The following is a 20,936-nucleotide window of genomic DNA, read 5'->3' on the forward strand; positions in this document are numbered from 1 at the left end:
GGCGGGCAATGGGTTGAGGTTTTTCGGCCCTGGCTCAGGGTCTGGACGGGTTAGGGCTGAGATGATAGGATCCAGGGTTGGGCTAGAGTTTTGAAAAACCCGACCCAACCCGACCCTGTTGCAGCCCTACTATGGAAGGCTTTGCTGAGTTGAGTTGAGATCTCTCTTCCATTTTATGGAAAATCATCAGCATTATTTGGGAAATGTTATCAGCACCTGTATTTTGATGATCGCACTTCTCCCTTTATTAAAAGTACGGTATGGCCCGCACCACAGGATGATCCAAACCGTCCATTAGATGAGCCACAGCCTAAATAGGTTGTGCCCCAAAAATCATTCGCATAGGTTATTACTAACCCTCCGTTCTATTGAGGGTTAGGACCAACCACTAACTTTCAGATCGGAGGGTTAGGATCAACTTATGGAAATGATTTTTAGGGCACAACCTATTTAGACTTTGGCCCATCTAATGGACGGTTTGGATCATCCTATGGTGCGGCTCATACCGTACTTTTAATAACTTGAGGAGGCGATCATCAAAATACAGTAGTGCTGATAACATTTCCCTTTTTCCTTTTTGCTTCCAACAGAAAAACAAGTTGAAGAGTCCTGTGTTTGGGAGCAATTATAATTGGGAGGGCCCCCAACAACTTTAAACATCTTACTTTAATGTGTAACTCATTTTATGGGATGGCCCCCCATTTTACACCTCATTCTTTGGTGGGTGGGGCCCACCATCTCCATCCAAACCAATGCATTAGTGTAGGGCTCACCATTTTGCACCATTGTTTTGATGCGGTGGACCCCACCATCTCCACCCAACATATGAGTGTGGAAGACATGAATTAGGTTCATTCTGGGGTTATCTGCCAAACAGCTCCAACAGGACATACGCTATAGCTTGTAGTTTCTTCACTTCAAAAATTTTTCACAGTTTAATAGAATTACTGCAGATGAGATTGACCTGGGTTAGTGGAGATGCAACGCCTGGGCAAATTCAATATGGGAATGGAAAATCTGAGACTCCCCAGGTTTCTACATGTACACAAAAGGATACGTGCGGTATATTCTCCTTAATTTCTACACTTAATCTATATTTTATCTCTTTGGTTTTTCATGTTTCAACTGTAGATCAAGGATGCTAGAGTAGAGATCGAACTCATTGTAATACATTAGTGGGCTCCACCTTTGGTAGATCCATAGATGGGCATCAAGTATGGGGTCCAACAGCCCAAAAATCATACGAATCGGATAATCCTAAGTCTCTAACTATTGATTGGACGATTAGGATCATCTGATCGGCATCCTCTTAAATTTGTTAAAGACCGAAGGTTGGGCCAGCTAGGTGAACGATTTTGATTGATCATAAGTTGGAATCACTATGTAATAGTGGCCTGCCTCATTGTACTATTACCGTTGAGGTTGGCTGGACGTATTCCTTGTTCCTTCAGGGGTTGCTTGGTTTGTGACTAGAATAGTGGGAATATGGATCTCGCTTATCGTGGAAAAGGGACTGAATGCAAATTTCAAATACTTAGGGCATGGTTTGTAACTTTGTATGGTTAGAAATCCTGCACCATACAAATTCTAGAGGTGACAGGCAGTTTATAAAGTGTTCACATGAAATACCTTTCTATTAAAAATCCATATGCACCGGCAACCCAAAAAAGAGTGGTAGTTTTTTAGATACAACAAGACAAAAAAGAAGTCAATAGAGTGGAAAAGAAAAGGAATGCCATGTGGAGTGGTCAAGTTCTTTGACAACCATCAATTTCTTTTCAAGGAATATTAGTTTATCAAGTGCTGAGAGTGATTTGCAAGCAATGCCATGTTTGGCTACTTTGAATTTCTTTTCAAAGAAAATATTAGTTTATCAAGTGGTGAGCATGGCAGGGAGGGCGGGAGAAGGAGAGACATGAGAGGATGTGAGTGAGGAGAGGTGAGAAGTGGCTAAAAAAATAAAGACCAGCACTACCATGTTTTGATAAAGCACTAATTTATCTTGTCTTTTATTATTAAAACAGCTGTCAAAGGTAAGCCTCTACAGGCCTCTATCTTGAATCTCTCTCTTTTTAATCGGTCGCAAATCTTGCATCTGGAAATATTACGGTTCCCAAAGGCTCTGTTCACTTGTGTTCCCGGGAAAGCAAATCCCTGGAAAACAGCCTCTTGTTTCCTTGACAAGACCTTGACAAGACAAAATTCTGGTGTTCACTTGCTTTCCTGAGAAAGTAACAAGCCTAGGTGGGAAATGTCAACTAATGACATGGAAATTACCAAAAATGATGTGGAAATGTCTCTTTTCTCACAAGTGTGGGAAACCAAATCCCACTATTTTGGTCGGATTTGCTTCCCCAGGAAAACTAGTGAAAAAGAGTGGGCAAGCAGTTTCTCGGGAAACCTTTTTCCTGCATAGTTCCTGCGCATGTGAACAGGCGCAGGAAACCTTTTCCTACACAATTTCCCTAGATTTCTTTTCCTAATGCCACGTCAGATTCCCGGGAAACCTTTTCTTTTCCTTTCCCGAGAAAACAAGTGAACAGAGCCAAAAAGCTCTCGAAGTTCTTTATCTTGTCTTTTATTAAATCAAGTTAGTGCTAATATCGGTGCCCAAAATAAATTGTATTTTGACTAGAGCTTTTTCCTAGGGCTGCAACTCGAGCCGGGTTTTACCCGACCCTCATCGACCCGACCCGAAAATAGCCTGGGTTGGGTTCAGATTTCATGGGTTTCGGGTTGAGCCGGGTTGAGCATTCAAAAGCCCGCATGAATCTCGGGTCGAGCCGGGTTCGAAGGGGCCCGACCCGACCCGAGTTACATAAGTTATAGTACGTACATTTTTTTCTATTGTTAGTTAAATGTTAAAAGTGAAAACCCACACACCCACTGTTACTGTATGTGAGTTTAATTTCTGCTTCTAAGAGTTGAGTTGATTCAAGTGTTTGATTCAGCATTGTTTGATTGTAATTACAACATTGTTTAGTTACAGCATTGTTTGATTCAAGTGTGATGTGAGTGTAATTACATCATTGTTTGATTCAAGTGTAATGTGAGTGTAATTTCTGCTTCTATGAGTTGTTGCCTTGCCAAACAAGAATTTTCCTTAAAAAATTGCGTCAACGTGAAAAAACCCGATCCGACCCGAACCGACCCGAGATTCATCATGGGTAGGGCCGGGTTTAAGAATCGTGGGTTTTCCGAAAAAAAACCCGACCCGACCCAACCTGACTTGCCCGACCCGAGTTGCAGCCCTACTTTTTCCCATTGTTTTTCACCGTTTATTGGGGTCGGAGTGGGGTAGCTCTTTCTGGATGGAGTCTTAGGGGCCATCTATATGGCGGAAAAAAGTTTCTTATGAAAAATATTTCCTAGAAAATGAGGTCTCCAGTGTACAGCTAAATCATTTTTTATGTATTTCCTTTTCTTCAAAATCGAAAATTTCCTATATTTTAAAGAAAATTTCAACCCTGCTAGACCCTGACTTGTTTTTTCCCTTAAAGTTTTCCTCAGATCAAGGTCCATAATGGTTCATTTTCTTTTCTTCGGGGAAAGAAGTATGGATTTTATTAAAGAAGGGAAATGATATATCTTACTCTTTTGATCACCAGGAACACCCCATGTCAGTGTTTGTGGCAATCAGGGGCATTGAATTCTTTGGTGCGTGGGGCCCACCATCTCCATCCAAACCAATGCATTAGTGTAGGGCCCACCATTTTACACTAATGTTTTGATGCGGTGGACCCCACCATCTCCAGCCAACATATGAGAGTGGAGATTTTTAGATACAACAAGACAAAAAAGAAGTCAATAGAGTGGAAAAGAAAAGGAATCCTATGTGGAGTGGTGAATTTCTTTGGCAACCATGAATTTCTTTTCAAGGAATATTAGTTTATCAAGTGTTGAGAGTAATTTGCAAGCAAGGCCATGTTTGGCTCCCATGAATTTCTTTTCAAGGAAAATATTAGTTTATTAAGTGGTGAGACTAGTAGGGAGGGCGGGGGAGAAGGAGAGACTTGAGAGGGTATGAGTGAGGAGAGGAGGAGAGGAGGAGAGGGTGAGAAGTGGCTAAAAAAAGGGGAAAATAGAGTCTAGCACTACCGTGTTTTGATACGGCTGTAGCTCATCTTGTCTTTTATTATTTAAACAGCTGTCAAAGGTAAGCCTCTACAGGCCTCTATCTTAAATCTCCCGCTTTAATTGGTCGCAAATCTTGCTTCTGGAAAATATTACAGTTCCCAAAAAGCTCTTGAATCCCTTTAAAAGGAAAAGACAAGTTGAGTTTGTGCAATTATTCAAACAAGTTAGTGCCAATATCTATAACCAAAAAAAAGGAACAATTACCCATGAGGGACAAAAAATGACGTAATTGTCAACATGACCCATGCTTTTATGAAATTATCAACCAGGGACGAAAGAGGTCTTGTCAGTATTAGCTGGACGAAAATGCCCTTTGGCATTTACCACACGTTTTCACCTTGTATTTTTCCGTCTCCCCACTTCTTTTACTTTTCCATTTTCACCTTTTTCTTTTGTACCCTACTAGTCATCTTCCTCCTCAGTCAGCCATCATTGTTGCTGGCAAGTCTTGAAAACTTGAAAGTTGAGTTCTTACCATCTATCTCTTTGTACCTAGGTTTTTTTTTTTTTTTTTTTTTTTTTTTAAGGTTTTGCACCAATTTTTCATTCCTGTTTTTTTATTCATCTTGTTTACAGTTTAAGCAGTTTGTATATTAGGGTGTGTTCTGGAGATAATGTATGGATGGCTTCATTCCCTTTTTGTAAGACAATTGGTTGTATAAGAAAAATCTCATGTGCTATTTCAAAAAAGAAAAAGAAATATATGATGTAATACATGAATGGATGGCTACATATTTTTTGATGTACTTAAATTTTTTTGTAATAAACGAATTGAATACATGAAGCAAATTTAACGAAATGGGTCTTGTTTACAATTTCTTCATTTTTGTGTCACCCATTGGTAATTTTTACCAAAATAAACTGTATTTTGACTAGGGGAAACCTTTTCTTACACTCCTCACCCAGTGGTCACTATCCCTATTGCCCCTCACTGTTTATGGGGTCGGACATGGCATGGGGAAATCCCTCTGTTCTCCCTGATTTATCTGTGGGCGGTCACTTTCTAGATGGAGTCTTGGGGGCCATCTATATGGCGGAAAAAGGTTTCTTAGGAAAAATATTTTCTAGAAAATGAGTTCTCCAGTTTACAGCTAAATCATTTTATATGTATTTTCTTTTGTTCAAAATCGAAAATTTCGTACCTTTTTTTAAGAAAATTTCACACCTACTAGACCCGGACTTGTTTTTTCCCTTGAATTTTTCCTCGGATCAAGGCCCATAATAGTTTATTTTCTTTCTTGGGGGTAAGATGTATGGATTTTTAAAAAAAAAGGGAAATGATATCAGGACTTGTTTTTTCCCTTGAATTTTTCCTCGGATCAAGGCCCATAATAGTTCATTTTCTTTTCTTGGGGGTAAGAAGTATGGATTTTATTAAAAAAAATTGAAATGATATCAGCACTTTTTTTCCCTTTGAATTTTTCCTCGGATCAAGGCCCCATAATAGTTCATTTTCTTTTCGTGGGGGTAAGAAGCATGGATTTTATTAAAAAAAAAAAAGGGAAATGATATCAAGTGTGTGTTTCGATAAAAGTCCTTCTTTATCGATACAGGTGTGGATTTCGACTTTTATCAACACATAACCATGTTTTAATAATTGCACAAATCCAGCTAATCTTTTCTTTAATTATTAGGGATTTGCTAGCATCCATCGGAAAAGGCATTTCACGGCTGGTATGTAGCATGTCAGACCAGTCCCCTCGTGAATGGGACAAAAGCTTTTGTCCCATTCACGAGGGGACTGGTCTGACATGGATAGACTAGCCACGAAATGCCTTTTGCCTAAATCAATCACACAGCAAGGGCACCAAATTGGTTTACGCAAGGAAAGATGAGACTTTTCTCGAATGTCCTATCCTCTTTAGAATTTCGTTTATTATGAAGTACCTATAAAGCCCGTACTCATATCAAACTTTTCTCATAAACCCTTATTTATCTTTCTCCTCCTTTTCGTCCCAGTGCACAAGACTACTCTCTTTATTTTCTGTTTGTTTTTCATTGTTTCCAAAGATTTCTTTGATAAACAATTGTTAGATAGACTGAGAACAAAACCGGTTTTGGTGGGTTTAATTCTTTGTGTTAAGATGTTGACTAATAGGCCATGATGTTCCTCATGCAAACATCAGAGGAAGAAGTGTGAGTTGAATTGCCTATTGGCTCCATACTTCCCAGTAGATAAGAGCGAAGAGTTCAAGCAGGCGTACAGAGTATTCGGCGTGAGTAACATATCAAAGATGATAAAGAACATCGATGTATAGAAGAGGAGCGATCTAACGTGGTCCAGACGATTGTCAATTATATTTATGTTAATTGATGTTCATTTATTGTGATTCTTTCTGCATTCTCTTAACTGATTGAGCCTGTCAAAGTGATAAGTAAAATATGTATGCTGCCTGAAAAGTTTCCATTATTCCTACTGTAATTGCTTTGCTTCTTGTGTCTAGGAACAAAAGATTTTGTGGCTGAGTATTCTCTTAACTTAAATGGATGCTTTGGCAGAGTGTGGTTTTCTTTTTGGAATCTTAAAGATTTGTATGCGCTCTATGCTTTACCTACTCTATAGAATGATGTTCTAGAAGAAGGGCTGGAGCATTCTCCCTAATCCCGATTTATTTGTTATTGAAGGTTTTAAAGTGACATGATCGTGGCATTGTTTCCATCAGTCACAATGTCAAGGAACTGCTACAAGTGAGACAATGGCGATCAGAATATCAGACATTGTAAACATGTTCTTTTATCTGGTTTACTAGTAAAAAATGGTTCAATGCCAAGATTAGCATCTACATTGGATTCACTTCTCGGTCTTTTATCTGGTTTACTAGTAAAAAATGCACGTGCGACTTAGGAATTTTATAAAATATAGAATTCACTTTCGATGTAAACAAAACTTATTTTGTGGAAATATTCATTTTTTTCAACCAATTAAAATGTTGGGGATTGAGCCTCTAGCTAAATGGTCTAAGTCTTTGTTATTCGGCTCAGAGGGACCTACCAAAAATACAACTTGTGCAACACTAAATAGTTTTTTCAAGCAGAAATAGATCATATTCGCAATCGTGTGTACGAAGATAAGTTCATCGTAAAAGTTGCCCACTTCCAACTTTTTGGGGTGTTTCAATAATTCCCATATCCAATATGGAGTGTTTAGTCATGAAGCACCGATACCATCTAAAGAGGAACTCTGCCAAGTTATTTTAATTTATCAGGCATGTTTAGTCATGAAGCACCAACACTATTTGACGAGGAACTTTCTGTTATATATTATAAATTATTATATTACTAATAATGTAATTGGTGTTATTAATTATATTATATTACAATAATATATTTTGAAGGGAAAAAGGAAAGTTTTTGAGACTTGTGCAAGTTCCCTCCATTAATTTGAAGGAAAAAATTAAAGTCTTGAAAGTTGTGCAAAGTTCCCTCCATCTTTTTCGTTTGAAATATTTTCAAATGCTTTGGTGGGAAGTATTTGAAATTTGGTGAATCCCAAATGGAGATTTGGGTTTCAAAACTCTCACTCCTTCATCTATAAATAAGAGATAGTTTCTCTCATCTCATTCAAGTTCTTTGGAGGTCTTTCTCTTTGAGAGAGCACCACGAAAGAACTTCAAGTAATAATAATTATTAATATATATATATATATATATATATATATATATATATATATATATAGAAGAAGAAGAAGAAAGGAAGGAAGACGAAGAAATAAAAAAACGGTTTAGGCCTAACGGCTATAACTGTCATTTAAACAAAAAACTTTTTAATAGCCGAAACAATTTTTTGTTAAACGGCTATATTTGAAGAGTTACGCCCCTTCTTTAGAAGGGTGCTAATCTCTTCATGAGATGGTGTCTTTACACCGATTCTGAGTCTCTTCAGAAGGGTGTATTTGCACCTATTCGAAGTCCTTAAAAGGGACTCGATCCTAGTTTGTTAAATTCTTCTTCTTCCAGAATTTCTAAAGTCTTTTCTCTTCTAACTTTCATACTAGTTTTAAACGTATTTTCTGAGTGGGTTCTGGTTCGTGAGAATACAGGAAGTGCAGTCCTGTTAAAATTCTCGGTATTGGGCATTGTATCCTGGAGATAGAATTTCAGGAGTCCATCTGCATCTATACGTGGAAAATTACTATCTTAAAGATAACTTCCTGGAAGTGTCTTGCCCAACATATTTTACTGTTCTGTTTCTGCATCTACAATCTTAAAACATTTTGATGTAATCCAAGTATTGAAAAATTATTAGTCAAAAAGAAGGATTAGATTATTTTGAAACATTTTCTCCTGTTACTAAATTTACTTCTATTAGAACTATGTTTGCTATAGCTTCCATCTACAATCTTGAAGTACATCAAATGGATGTCAAGACTGCGTTTCTCAATGGAGATCTTGATGAAGAAATTTATATTCATCAGCCTGAAGGGTATGTTCTCAAAGGCCTGGAAAATAAGGTATGCAAACTAAACAAATATCTTTATGGTCTTGAACAAGCACCTAGACAGTGGTATAAGAAATTTAGAAAAGAGATTAAAAGTTTTGGTTTTAAAAGAAGTAAAGTAGAAAGTTGTGTTTTTTCTAAGTGCACAAAAGATTTTAAAGTGTTAATTACTCTATATGTTGATGATTTATTGATTTTTGGTTCCAACATAGATTGCATTAATGAGACTAAGAGATATTTGACTCAAATATTTGACATTAAAGACTTAGGTCCTGTTGATGTTATTTAGGAGTTAAAATTATCAAAAGAGATGGTAAATATATTTTAACTCAGTCTCATTACATTGAAAAATTATTAAGGAAGTTTAATCATTTTGATTGCAAACCTAGTAAGACTCCTTTTGATCCCCACTGTAAATTAGTACCCAACACTGGGTCACCTATAAATCAAAAGAAATATGCTAAAATCATTGGTAGCTTAATGTATGCCATGAATTATACTAAACCAGACATTGCATGTTCAATTGGTATGTTAAGTAGATTTACTAGTAATCCAAGTATTGAACATTGGAATGAAATTAGTAGAGTTTTGAGATATCTAAAACATACCATGAATTATGGCTTGCATTATAATTGTACAACTTCTGTTTTAGAATGTTATAGTGATGCTAATTGGGCTTCTGATAGACTTACTTCTAAATCAACTAGTGGATGACTTTTTACTATGGGTGGTTGTATAATTGCTTAGTCATCTAAGAAACAAACATGTATAGCATTATCTTCAATGGAATCTGAATTAATTGCTATGTCTCTTGCAAGCAAAGAGATACTTTGGATTAAAAGATTTTAAAGGTGCATTCCATTTATAGATTTTACTAAAGGACCAATCACTTTATACTGTGATAATCAAGCAGCAATTTACAACACCATAAATAAAAGAATATCAAATAATAGCAAACATTTTGCTATGAGATATAATCACATACGAAGAGTTGTGAAAAAAGGGTAAGGTGACACTTCAATACTTACCTACTGATCAAATGTTGGCAGACCCCCTAACTAAACCTTTATCAGGTGATAAGATCAGTAAAACCATGAGAGGTATGGGACTATTACCGGTGGAAAGAGATAATAGTGGTTGAAACCCACTCTATCATATTGATGTCAATTGAAGTTTAATACTTTAATTTGAAAAATCATGTGCATAAGAGTTCAATGGCAATTCAATCAAGAATTATCCATGAAATGTCAACGCGAGGTTGCATTTCCAGTGCATTAAATATTTTGAGAAATAGTGGGGGTAAAACGTTTCTCTTAAAGTCTCATATCTGGTGAAATGCACTGTGTCTCCACAACAAGATAGGTTGAACTTGTTCTTAACATGACTCATAGGTTTGAAAGTGGAACGATAGAGCGGTTGTGGACATTCCTTATGAGTATGCCTTTACAAGTAAGAAAGTGAGAGGCCGCTTTCTATGGATTTCTCTGGATAAATCCTAGAGTACTTGTTACACCAGGATCAGCGCAAGGCCCATTAACGCGCTGCCATTTGAGAGAACCAAGAACCCGTGTATAGTGTGAATATGTTTCCTTGAGTCTTATATTCAATCCTAAGGTTCAAGCTTAGGCCACCTTTAGACTTACACTATACTGATACCCAGTTTTGCATTTTAGACATTCTACATTCATCATTAGTAATAAGTGGGGGATTGTTATCTATTATAAATTATTATATTACTAATAATGTAATTGGTGTTATTAATTATATTATATTAAAATAATATATTTTGAAGGGAAAAAGCAAAGTTTTTGAGACTTGTGCAAGTTCCTTCGATTAATTTGAAGGAAAAATCAAAGTCTTGAAAGTTGTGCAAAGTTGCCTCTATCTTTTTGGTTTAGAATCTTTTCAAATGCTTTGGTGGGAAGTATTTGAAATTTGGTGAATCCCAAATGGAGATTTGGGTTTCAAACCCCTCACTCCTTCATCTATAAATAAGAGATAGTTTCTCTCATCTCATTCAAGTTCTTTGGAGCTCTTTCTCTTTGAGAGAGCACCATGAAAGAACTTCAAGTAATAATAATTATTAATATATATATATATATAATATATATATAAATATATATAGAAGAAGAAGAAGAAATAAAGGAAGGAAGAAGAAGAAAGAAAAAGACGGTTAAGGCCTAACGGCTATAACTGTCATTTAAACAAAAAACTTTTTAATACCCGAAACAGTTTTTTGTTAAACGGCTATATTTGAAGAGTTACGCCACTTCTTTAGAAGGGTGCTAATCTCTTCATGAGAGGGTGTCTTTACACCGATTCTGAGTCTCTTCAGAAGGGTGTATTTGCACCTATTTGAAGTCCTTAAAAGGGACTCAATCCGAGTTTGTTAAATCTTTCTTCTTCCAGAATTTCTAAAGTCTTTTCTCTTCTAACTTTCATACTAGTTTTAAACGTATTTTCTGAGTGGGTTCTGGTTTGTGAGAATACAGGAAGTGCACTCCTGTTAAAATTCTCAGTGTTGGGCATTGTATCCTGGAGATAGAATTTCAAGAGTCCATCTGCATCTATACATGGGAAATTACTATCTTAAAGATAGCTTCCTGGAAGTGCCTTGCCCGACAAATTCTACTGTTCTGTTTCTGCATTCTGTCTTATTTTCTACAACACTTTGTCAAGTATTGAACAAAACAGGATCAATATAAAAAAAATTGCATATATTCAATTCCCATATATAAGTATTCAGTAAGGCTTTTATAAACATACAACCATCACACCCCTTTCACTACTCATCTGGACCCAGTCCTTCCATAGTATTCAGAACCTCCATGCACCTGCTAATAGAGTGAGGATCGGTCTCTATATTCGAGGAAGGAGATGTGGATGAAGATCCACCTGCGATGGCAGCCACCATCCTAGCTCTCGCCATTTCTATGAGGGCCTTACACGCTTCCAGCTTCAAGGAATTCAGAACTCTTACTCCTATAAAAAGTCCGCACCATCATCACTCTGGTTTTCCGATACATTCACATCATCATTCTGGGATCCAAGATCCTTAGCATGTCCCAAGGCTAGCTCCCCATTGCCAGTGGTGTCACCATTATATCAGTTGGACTTCTACCCAATGAAAGCATTTGACCATCCTAAATTTTGCAGCATATGGGTTTGTTTGAAATTTTCAATTAATTAATCATGTTACCTTCAAGACAATCAAGTTACTAAGTTAATCATTCTCAAATTTAAAGGTTACATATTACATGAATATATGAATATATGCATCCTAGAGTCTTCTGCTTCTGCTGTCATAGAGTCTTAGTCATCCGATGCCAAGCAAATCCTATCACCTAAGGAGCTTGTTGAACTCCATTCACTCGTTCTTCAACTTTCAAAACGTGTTCCTAAACTGAAGTATAGTTACACCCAATCTTTGTCTGAATGTCTTTCCAAGCTTTCTTTGATAATGTTCTGAATGTCCTTCCAAGCCTTCTTTGAGAATGTCCTTGTGCACCGATTACAACACTCCACCTCTTCCACCATTAGATCTATATAAATACTAGTATCTCTCGAACTCCAGCTTGCAAACACAGTCTTTTAGATCATTTACAGACCCACCTTCATACCTTCCCGTAGCCGTTAGAAATCTATATCCATCTCAGCCCCTTCAAAATCAATCCATCGCCTTTTAGTTGCAAGCTTGCAGCCGTCCGTTACCACACGTTCTTTCATCCGATCCAAACCAGTCCCTGTTTTCAGCTCAAACCCTATCTTCCATTCTTTATCTACAGCCCTAAAATCCACCACCAATCAGTCCCTCCTAGCCCAGTTTTTACCCTTTTACTTCGGCCCAAAGACATTTGTCTTCCATCCCAACACCCTCCCAAAAGTCACCTTTAGTCTCAGCAAAACCCCTTTCCTCACAGTAGATTTTCAACCCAGTTTGCCATTAAACCCAATCCTAGGCCTTACCATTGTTTCTCCCATAAACCACAACTTCCAGACCCTCAAAACTGCCCAGAAACCACTACTTTTTCTTGTGTTTCAGCCCCAAAACCCACTTTACATCCCTCTTACAAATACCACCATCACCGTACATCGTGCCCCACCACCGCCGCTCCGCACCGTCTCGTCTTCAACTGTGTGAAATTGAGACAGAGGAAAGTAGGGTTTGTGCAGACAACACATCGTGAGGTAGAAGGAGAAGGAAACTGCCCTCTGTTTCGTAATGAAGAAGGAAACCCCACGCGGTTTTGCAATTCCCAGCTCTTTCTATCTCTTTGCCGTATGAAGGGATACTTCCTATATTAAATTCTGTTTCAAAAGGTAAGTTGCTTTTGATATAAGTAACTTCTAATAAGTAATTTATATCTTTCAATATCACCCCCCGGTTTCTACAATTACCACCCCCTTCTGTCCCTTTCTATTGATAGCAACTCACGTGACTTGCCATATGTCGGTGACACATAAGGTTACAAATAGAGAAAACGGGTAGTTTCTTATTTGACCCCACGCTTTTGCCTTGAACACCCTCCTTTTAGTAATTAAGTACCAGTTTTGACGTCCTTTGTAGGGGTGGCCAGAACCGAACCGGACCCGAAGAACCGAACCGGAACCGAACTGTTTAAAAATACTTTGGGTCCGGTTCAGTTCCACTGATGAAGAACCGAACTTATTCGGTTTGGTTCCGGGTCTAATGTTCTTGGTTCGGTTCTGGAACCGAAGAACTGAACTTTTGAATATATATATATATATATAATATTTTTATATTTCTATTATACATATACTTATTAATATAAATTACTTATAATATTAATAAGTAATAGTTAATACTATTTTTATAATAAGAAAGTAACTTATATTATAACTTTAATTAAAAGTTTTTATAAATTATCATTAGTAATTAGTAATTAGTAATTAGCCATTAGAACAGGAGAACCGGAACGGACCGAACCGATTATGTTCGGTTCGGTCCTATTATGTACTACTGTTCGGTTCGGTTCTTACGGTTCATGAAACCGGGAACTGAGAACCGAAAAAAAAAGTAACGAAGGACCGAGAACCGAACCGGTTGGCCACCCCTACTCCTTTGCCTCCCTTGTGCACCCCACTTGCTTTTAATATATACATACATCTAAAGACCTTTTTTTTTTCCTCTGGCACCCCTTATTAATTAACCGACGAAGCATATTTCAACCCCCATTTCCCTGTAGGACCCCTCCTTTTATCAATTGTTACTGTAAGATTCGAACAATCTGCTGCAGGGCGAAAATTGAATTTTCTTTTTCTTTTTCTCTTCTCATTCTCTCTCTACACTTTTTCTCTCCTCTCTCCATCACATTTTATCTCTCCTCACCCGAGCTATTTTCACTCAAAATTGGCCCTCAACCTCATCATGAAAGTTGTTCGTGACAACTTTTAGAGCGCATTCAGCCTATTTTCAGCAGCGGCCAGTAGTCTTCTGCACAGTTTCAGGACCCATCTCAGCCGTTAATCGCACCCATTCTTCTGATCATCAGCTTTCACTCATCCGATTTGAGATCCGAGACAGGTGTTGTTTTCCTTTCGACATGATAAACAAATCAGACGGTTGATTTCAGTTTTCGACGCCGATCCCAATGGCTCCGTCCTATGTTCCATATTTTGATGGGTACGACGAAAGATATTGGAATGGCCGCACTCACTTTCGCTATTATGAGGATACATGTTTACGTTGGATTGATGCTCTAGACGCATATCATGAGTACAATAGGCATGATCACCGCCAGACTATCTACTGGGCTAAAGAAACTGTGCGACGACAAGCCGATGCTCATCGAGCCACATTGAAACGAACCGTCGTAGAAGATGTGAGCAGCCAATCTGTCGTTGGGAGGATGTTCGTGATGCGTTTATGAATATTTATGCGCTCGACTATTTGAATCAACAGAGACTGAATCGTGAGCAAGAATATAGAGTATTGTGTAGTGTTGAAAGTAAAGTCGAAGCCCTCCTTGAACGACTAAAAGAAGACCGTCATTATATATGCGAAGCTAAAATTATAGCTGAAAATTCAGTGCGTTGTATACATGAGCAGAGACAACTTCACACTTCTAAGGCAGATATTATAGTAGATCCCATGTGAGGCTTTTCCCTTGACAGAGTTGATCGAGCATCGTCCTGAGTCAGAGCCGAGTGACATGACTGTTGATCCATTACCTGAGACAAGTGATCACGAGCATATTACAGAGGATTGCCCTATATTTACGCTGATTGATCAGATTGCCGAGACTTGTGCCGACACAGATGAACTTGTTCCGTAGATTGATCATGAGGTCCATCAACCTGACATCACTGCCCAAGCTTCAGTCCTAGACTCTGATTTTATCATTGATTCTACTGAGCCTGATGAGATAATAGCGGATGACTTCCATGTAAATTCTCATGTGCCTACTGAGTTACCAGTTGATGTTGATTATGTGGAGAATGTTCCCCGATTGGTACCACCCATAGCTGTTTTGCTGATCACGCCGATCCAGGACGAGTACATTGCCATCTTCCCAGCTTCCCCGATTCTCACGAAAGACGTGTATTTTGATGATTTTGTATGGATGCTTTCTTCCATATTCCGCTGCCAGCCTTTCAGATCGCTTTCATTGCTGTCTCGAGCATTAGCCATCAGGATTGCTTCAGACGGATTGCGCCTCATTCTGCTTCATTGGATTATTTTCATATTTGACCCAGGCGGACTAGAACTCGAGGGCGAGTTCTTTTCAACCTAGGGAGAATGATGCAGATAATAGGCCAATAAGTGGCATATTTGCCCATTAGGATTTATATTTCCATGTTATTTAGTTTAGGAATTTATTTTTCATGTTATTTTAGTTTCTAGGAATTTTATTTCAATATTTACTTTTCAGGGATTCTTAAATTAGGCAGTTTTCTTATTTTAAGGACTTCTAATTGCCTATATATAGGCCTTATGTAGTAGAGATTATGAACTTTGATTGATATTGAATAAAGATTCTTCTCCCTCTAATTCTGATTTTCTTCTTCCCTCTTCTGATTTCTTCTCCTCTTCCTAAATTCGTCTATTCTTCTCTTCTTCTTCTACTTCTCTCTAAATTCGTCTCTTCTTCAGGTTATTTTCGTCTCTTCTTCCCCTATTCTTCTAATTCTCTCCCCTTTTGTCTATTTCTCTTCCCTTTCTTCTCTTTTTCTTCACGGTGCCTACATCAATTAGGTATCAAAGCTTTTCTTTGTGAGATCGTGCATCAGGTTCTCTAGACCCTACTTCAAAACATATTAAGTTACCTTCTAATTTATTATTCCAAGTGCATGGGAGATTTGAAAAGTATGGAACTTGGCTACGAAGAACATGATTGACAGCCATGGTATGCATGAACAAAGAAAATTCCAATTGTTTATTGAGATTGAATAGTCTTCCAAATGTAAATGGTTCTATATATATGGGGCACTGATCATCTAGTTACCAGTTCACATATTATCAGCCTAGAAAATTTATTTTCTGCTCAAAGTTCAGAGCATTGTGCTTTTGTTTTAACATTTAATACCTATATGATCCAATTGAACTCTCAGGATAAGGTTAATATTAACATGGAAAGAATGACTAGATTGCACACCTCATAAGCAATATTTACAACAAGCTAATACGGTATACAGTATAAAACCATGCACAAAATGTTTTTAATCTTCAAGGTTGGGGAAGTGACTTGGCACCCAAAAGAGGTTGTCCAAATTATCATTTTGAGTCTGGGTGAATCATATATTCTCTCAAAGGTGAGAGTTAGGATCAAATCACCTTCAGAGTGAGAGTTTGAGAAACAATCTTCTATCCTAGATTCTCATGTACCTCTTCCTATTAGAAATGGATTTAGACCCTATATATTTGGGTAATCAATATTGTTAATTGGGCAGTAACTGTTTTTTTTTTGTTTTGTTTTGTTTTGTTTCTGTTTTTGTGTGTCAACAACAGTTCATCAGAAGAGAGAATAAGAATAGTCTCACAACATATGAAATTAATGTAAACCAATTTAAATTATGTAATTTATTATATGAAAAGCACATTCACTAATAAAGAAGTTCTAAAGTATTACCATGTTTTACCTGAAATATTGCATCAACCGGACTTTTAAGAATCATCCATGGATAATTCCTCCTGAAACTCCAATTTGCATACTGAGTATCCCTGCTCAAATGATAAAAATTCCTGGTGGAATACATCATGTTAGACCAAAACACATCTGACGTATCATTAATGAAAAACAGTGTTGTACCTAAAATATTGCATCAACCGGACTTTCTACAATCATCCATGGATAGGACCTCCTGAAACTCCATTTTGCATAATATTTCCTCTCAGATAACAAAAATTCCTGGTAGAAGAAACCAATTTAAGTTTCAGCATTTTTAGACCGTTGTGAAAAGAAAAAACCCTAATCCATCCAAATGGATCTCGTAAGCTTTTTTTTCAGTATTATGTACTTGAAGGACGTTAAGCTATTTAAAGGAAAAGGGAATCCTGCTGAAGGCAGATTGTATATTCCAGTCAACACTTGGGTGTTATCGAGGCCCGGTTTCCTCAAATAAACCTATCTCCCAATCATTTTTGTTGTGTTTCTCCCGGTTATTTCCTTAGCACAATAGGTACGTCAAAGAACAAAAAGACATCTCCTCAGTACCTACCAGAGGGTGACTTAGAAGCTGAAAAGACTATAAAGGCCTAAAAGAATTGACGATAGAGATGAATTGTATGAAAGATCTAAGGTGGTTAGAGATTTAAATGGCAGGACATACAGGGAATTTAAGAGAAAGATGACCATGAATTTTCAATCATTCAGGCTTTTAGAATGGTATAGGATTCTAAGGTTTAGTCCCTCATATGTTTGCTAACATATTTGAAAAATGTTTGAAATATATTATTTTATTATGTAATTTTAATAAAACACATCTCAGTTTTTTGCCTTATCGAAAATACCCAACTATTTTTATTAGGGGTGTCAACGGATTCACTTCAGATCCGATCCACCTATGTCTCAGTCACGATCCATTCAAATCCCTTATCGTTCGGATTAAATTTGGAGTGTTCTTCGGATCCTACTTCCCATGTATCAGTCACTTACATCTATCACATAATCTTCAGGATATAGTGCACAATACAAGAAGTAGACTTTGATGTTATCTTCCTCTAAGCAGTCATAACTGAGTTTCAAAGATCGAAAAACTTTAGGCTCCATACCTTCAATTTCTGGGACTGCCAATTCCTTCATTGCCCTTAATGCATCCAGCCACACCTCTTTCCTTTCCTTTCCTCGCATAGCTCTCCCCATAGTGATAATTACTAGAGGTAAACCATCACACTCTTTCACAACCTCCACCGCTAAGGCTTGGATGTCCGGCCAAAGTACTACCTCCCCTGCTTTCTCATGGAACAAATTCCAAGCTTTGTCGCTCCCAAGTGTTTTAACTTTAAACTGCATATCAGCGTCCATGGCATTAGACACTTGAAGGAAACGAGTACTCAGCACGATTTTGCATTTATTTTCCTTATTTGGCTTTGGAATTCCGACATCGTCCAAGATAATTTCCTCCCAAAGATCGTCCAACATCAGCACATACGTCGAGCTCTTCAACCTTGCAAAGATTTTCCTTCCTCTGACTCTTGATCTTCATCACTAGCAAAATACAATCCCAATTTGCTTCCAATGGCTAGTTGGGTCCTTTCTATATTCAGATCCTTGGACACAGTTATCCAAATCACCACATCAAAGTCTTGGGTTCCAACGAGCCGATTGTTGATGGTTTTCATGAGAGTTGTTTTCCCAACTCCCCCCATGCCATGCACACAAACCATTGCGTAGTTATCATCATGTAAGCAACGCCATAAGGTTTCTTCATATGACTCCTGACCATGGGTTGATGTAGTGGGCATCTCCAACACCCTTGGGGGTGAAGAGCACACATCAACCTCATCGAAATCACCTTTGCCTTTGAGGTTTACAACAATTTCAGTCATTCTATTGACCCTCTTTCCCAATTCGTAGCGAGACTTCAAGTTGAAGCGCGACATCTGATCGAACTCTGAGTTTAATAAAAATTAGATAATCCTAAACAATTTGACCAATGATTTCCTGTTGAAAATGGGCTACTTCACATGTTTTACTTTCAATAGATCTAAAGGCAGCGCCCAAATGGTGAAGCTTTTTGAGTTAGAGCAAATGTCAGCCACATGGCCCACATCCCACAAGGATCATGATTGAATGCAAACCAAATGAAAATATTGCAACATACTAAACATTTAGAAGAAAGCTTGATGTTCTTCTCATATACAAGGAAATGATTCAGTTATAGAGCAAATAATTGAATTTGTGAGGTATTCAATCAGTGTGAGCTGGATTCTCTATGTCACCAACAATGTATGAGTTCTGTATCAACCAAAATCCTGGACGTGAAGAAAGCTTTACTGCTTTAGGGAGCCTTTTTGGTAAGATCCTGGAGGTGGAGATGGAAGGAAGTCACCAACAATGTATGGGTTTTGTATCAACCAAAATCCTAGCTCCCCGATGGAAGTTATCTGGTTCCTTTGTTAAAATCCGGATCTCAGACCATTACTATACGATTGGAATTGAAATTCAAGAGATAGCCGGGGCTTGTCCTGATTGTTCTGATTTACCTAATTATGAGTCCTCCCCTATATTAAATTCGAGGGGGATGGTGCCTTCAGCGATCGAGGCTAATCCGGACCCCCAGGTTTCGGGAAATTTGCCGGTGACACCTGTTGAGTGCCTCCCGTCTTCTTCGGAGCTTCGGAGCCGGGTTTCCGGTGACCCCTTGGGACCCACTATCCTGAATTCAAATTTTAATTTTGAGCTCTATCAATCAAAATCAAAAGGCGACTATGTGCAGGGTGCACTCTCTAAGACTTCTCTGCTCTGGCTTTCCCGAGTGCCAGCTGGCTGCACTTTGGGATCTGTAATCAAGAATTTTGGTCAAATTTGCTCGTTACCTACTGGGTCTGATGCTAAGAGGAATGACCTTTCTGCCCCTAAACGAAATCCTGGTCTGGTGGATCTCCCCCCAAACAAAGGATCTCAGTCGGTAAAATTTCAAAAGCTAGGAAAATTTTGGAATCTTTTAAACCTAGGGCTTCTGGCATGGGCCCCTTTGGATCAAAACTCAAAGCTCGAAAGATTAAGGGCACGTTCGGCAAGGCTTCTCATTCTCGCCCAATTAAACGGGCGAGAAACGGAGTGATGAGAAACTTTAGAAACAACTATTTATCACTTCGTAGAATCCTATTTTTTAGTTGAAAAAGTAGGCAAAATTTTAGAAATAGACCTAAACGGGTCACGCAACCGAACAAGATTTTAGAAATTTTTTTGGCTTTTCTCATTTACACCCCTAAAAAAGGGGAAAATCCCGGAAAGGACTAGTTGTCGAACACACCCTAACTCTAAAGGAAAAGCTTTTAAAAGGAAGCTGGAGAATTCCGCAGAACCTATTCCAGTTGGGACTAAGGAGAAACAACTTGGCTGGACTTCAGACTGTCATAACCTTAGAAGCACAAAGCGGGTGCGGGGGCAGGGGCGGGGAAGCATGGGGGTCTAGAAGAGTCTAAGGTTGGGAACAAAGCAGATGGGAGTTGTACAGATGAAGCCGTGCATTCTGATAAATTCTCAAACTACCATCTCATATGCTCAACAAAAAGGACTTGGTCTTTTACTGTATGAATGCATGTTTATTTCCATATGTGATAAAATATCTAAATTTATTTCTCCAGATAGGTACATCCAACTTGAGAAATGGGAATCACTAGTAAATTCTCATTATTGCCTGTGTTCTTTCATAAACAGATGATTAGGGCTCACATTGCTCTTGTAACAAATTGAATCAAATGAGAGACAATCGAAAACAAATTAAATCAAATGCTTCATTTTGTTCGTAATTTTTCAAGCATTGGCCATTTCTTTTAAGTGAAAACATGTGAATCAGAGTCACGACAGCACAGATCAAGATACAGAGTCAACCTCCAAGGCGGTATTTGTATCATTTTTTAAGCTTGACAATGGGAAAATCTTTTCAGGAAGAAATCTTGTGCCTCATTTGGGCAATAATTTTTCATTTAGGACATGTATCTGTTATTGATTCATGTCGATCATTTGTTATGACTGTGTAGCACTTCTAGGGTCTGTCTAGTTGCACAATATATGGGTTTGCTAGGCATTTTGGTTGGTTTTGGACTGCCCCTAGTATATAAATATACTAGTGGAGGGTGTTTTGTTGCATGTTTTGATCCAAACTACTAGGAGACTACTTGCCTTATCGGAGGTGGTCAACTACAAGTCAAATAATAGAAAACAAAAAAAATT

The 20,936-nt window shown here is 38.0% G+C and overlaps 1 pseudogene; it reads right to left on the bottom strand.

The window, feature by feature from the left end:
- The window catches only part of LOC143855812 (disease resistance protein RPS2-like), a 41,529-nt pseudogene extending 22,892 nt beyond the window's left edge, over positions 1-18,637 (bottom strand).
- Positions 18,638-20,936: the final 2,299 nt, after the last annotated feature.

The sequence above is a fragment of the Tasmannia lanceolata genome, unplaced genomic scaffold, assembly GCF_043159265.1.
Source record: "Tasmannia lanceolata isolate RefF3 unplaced genomic scaffold, GAP_Taslan_0.1 ptg000023l, whole genome shotgun sequence".
Lineage (NCBI taxonomy): Eukaryota > Viridiplantae > Streptophyta > Magnoliopsida > Canellales > Winteraceae > Tasmannia > Tasmannia lanceolata.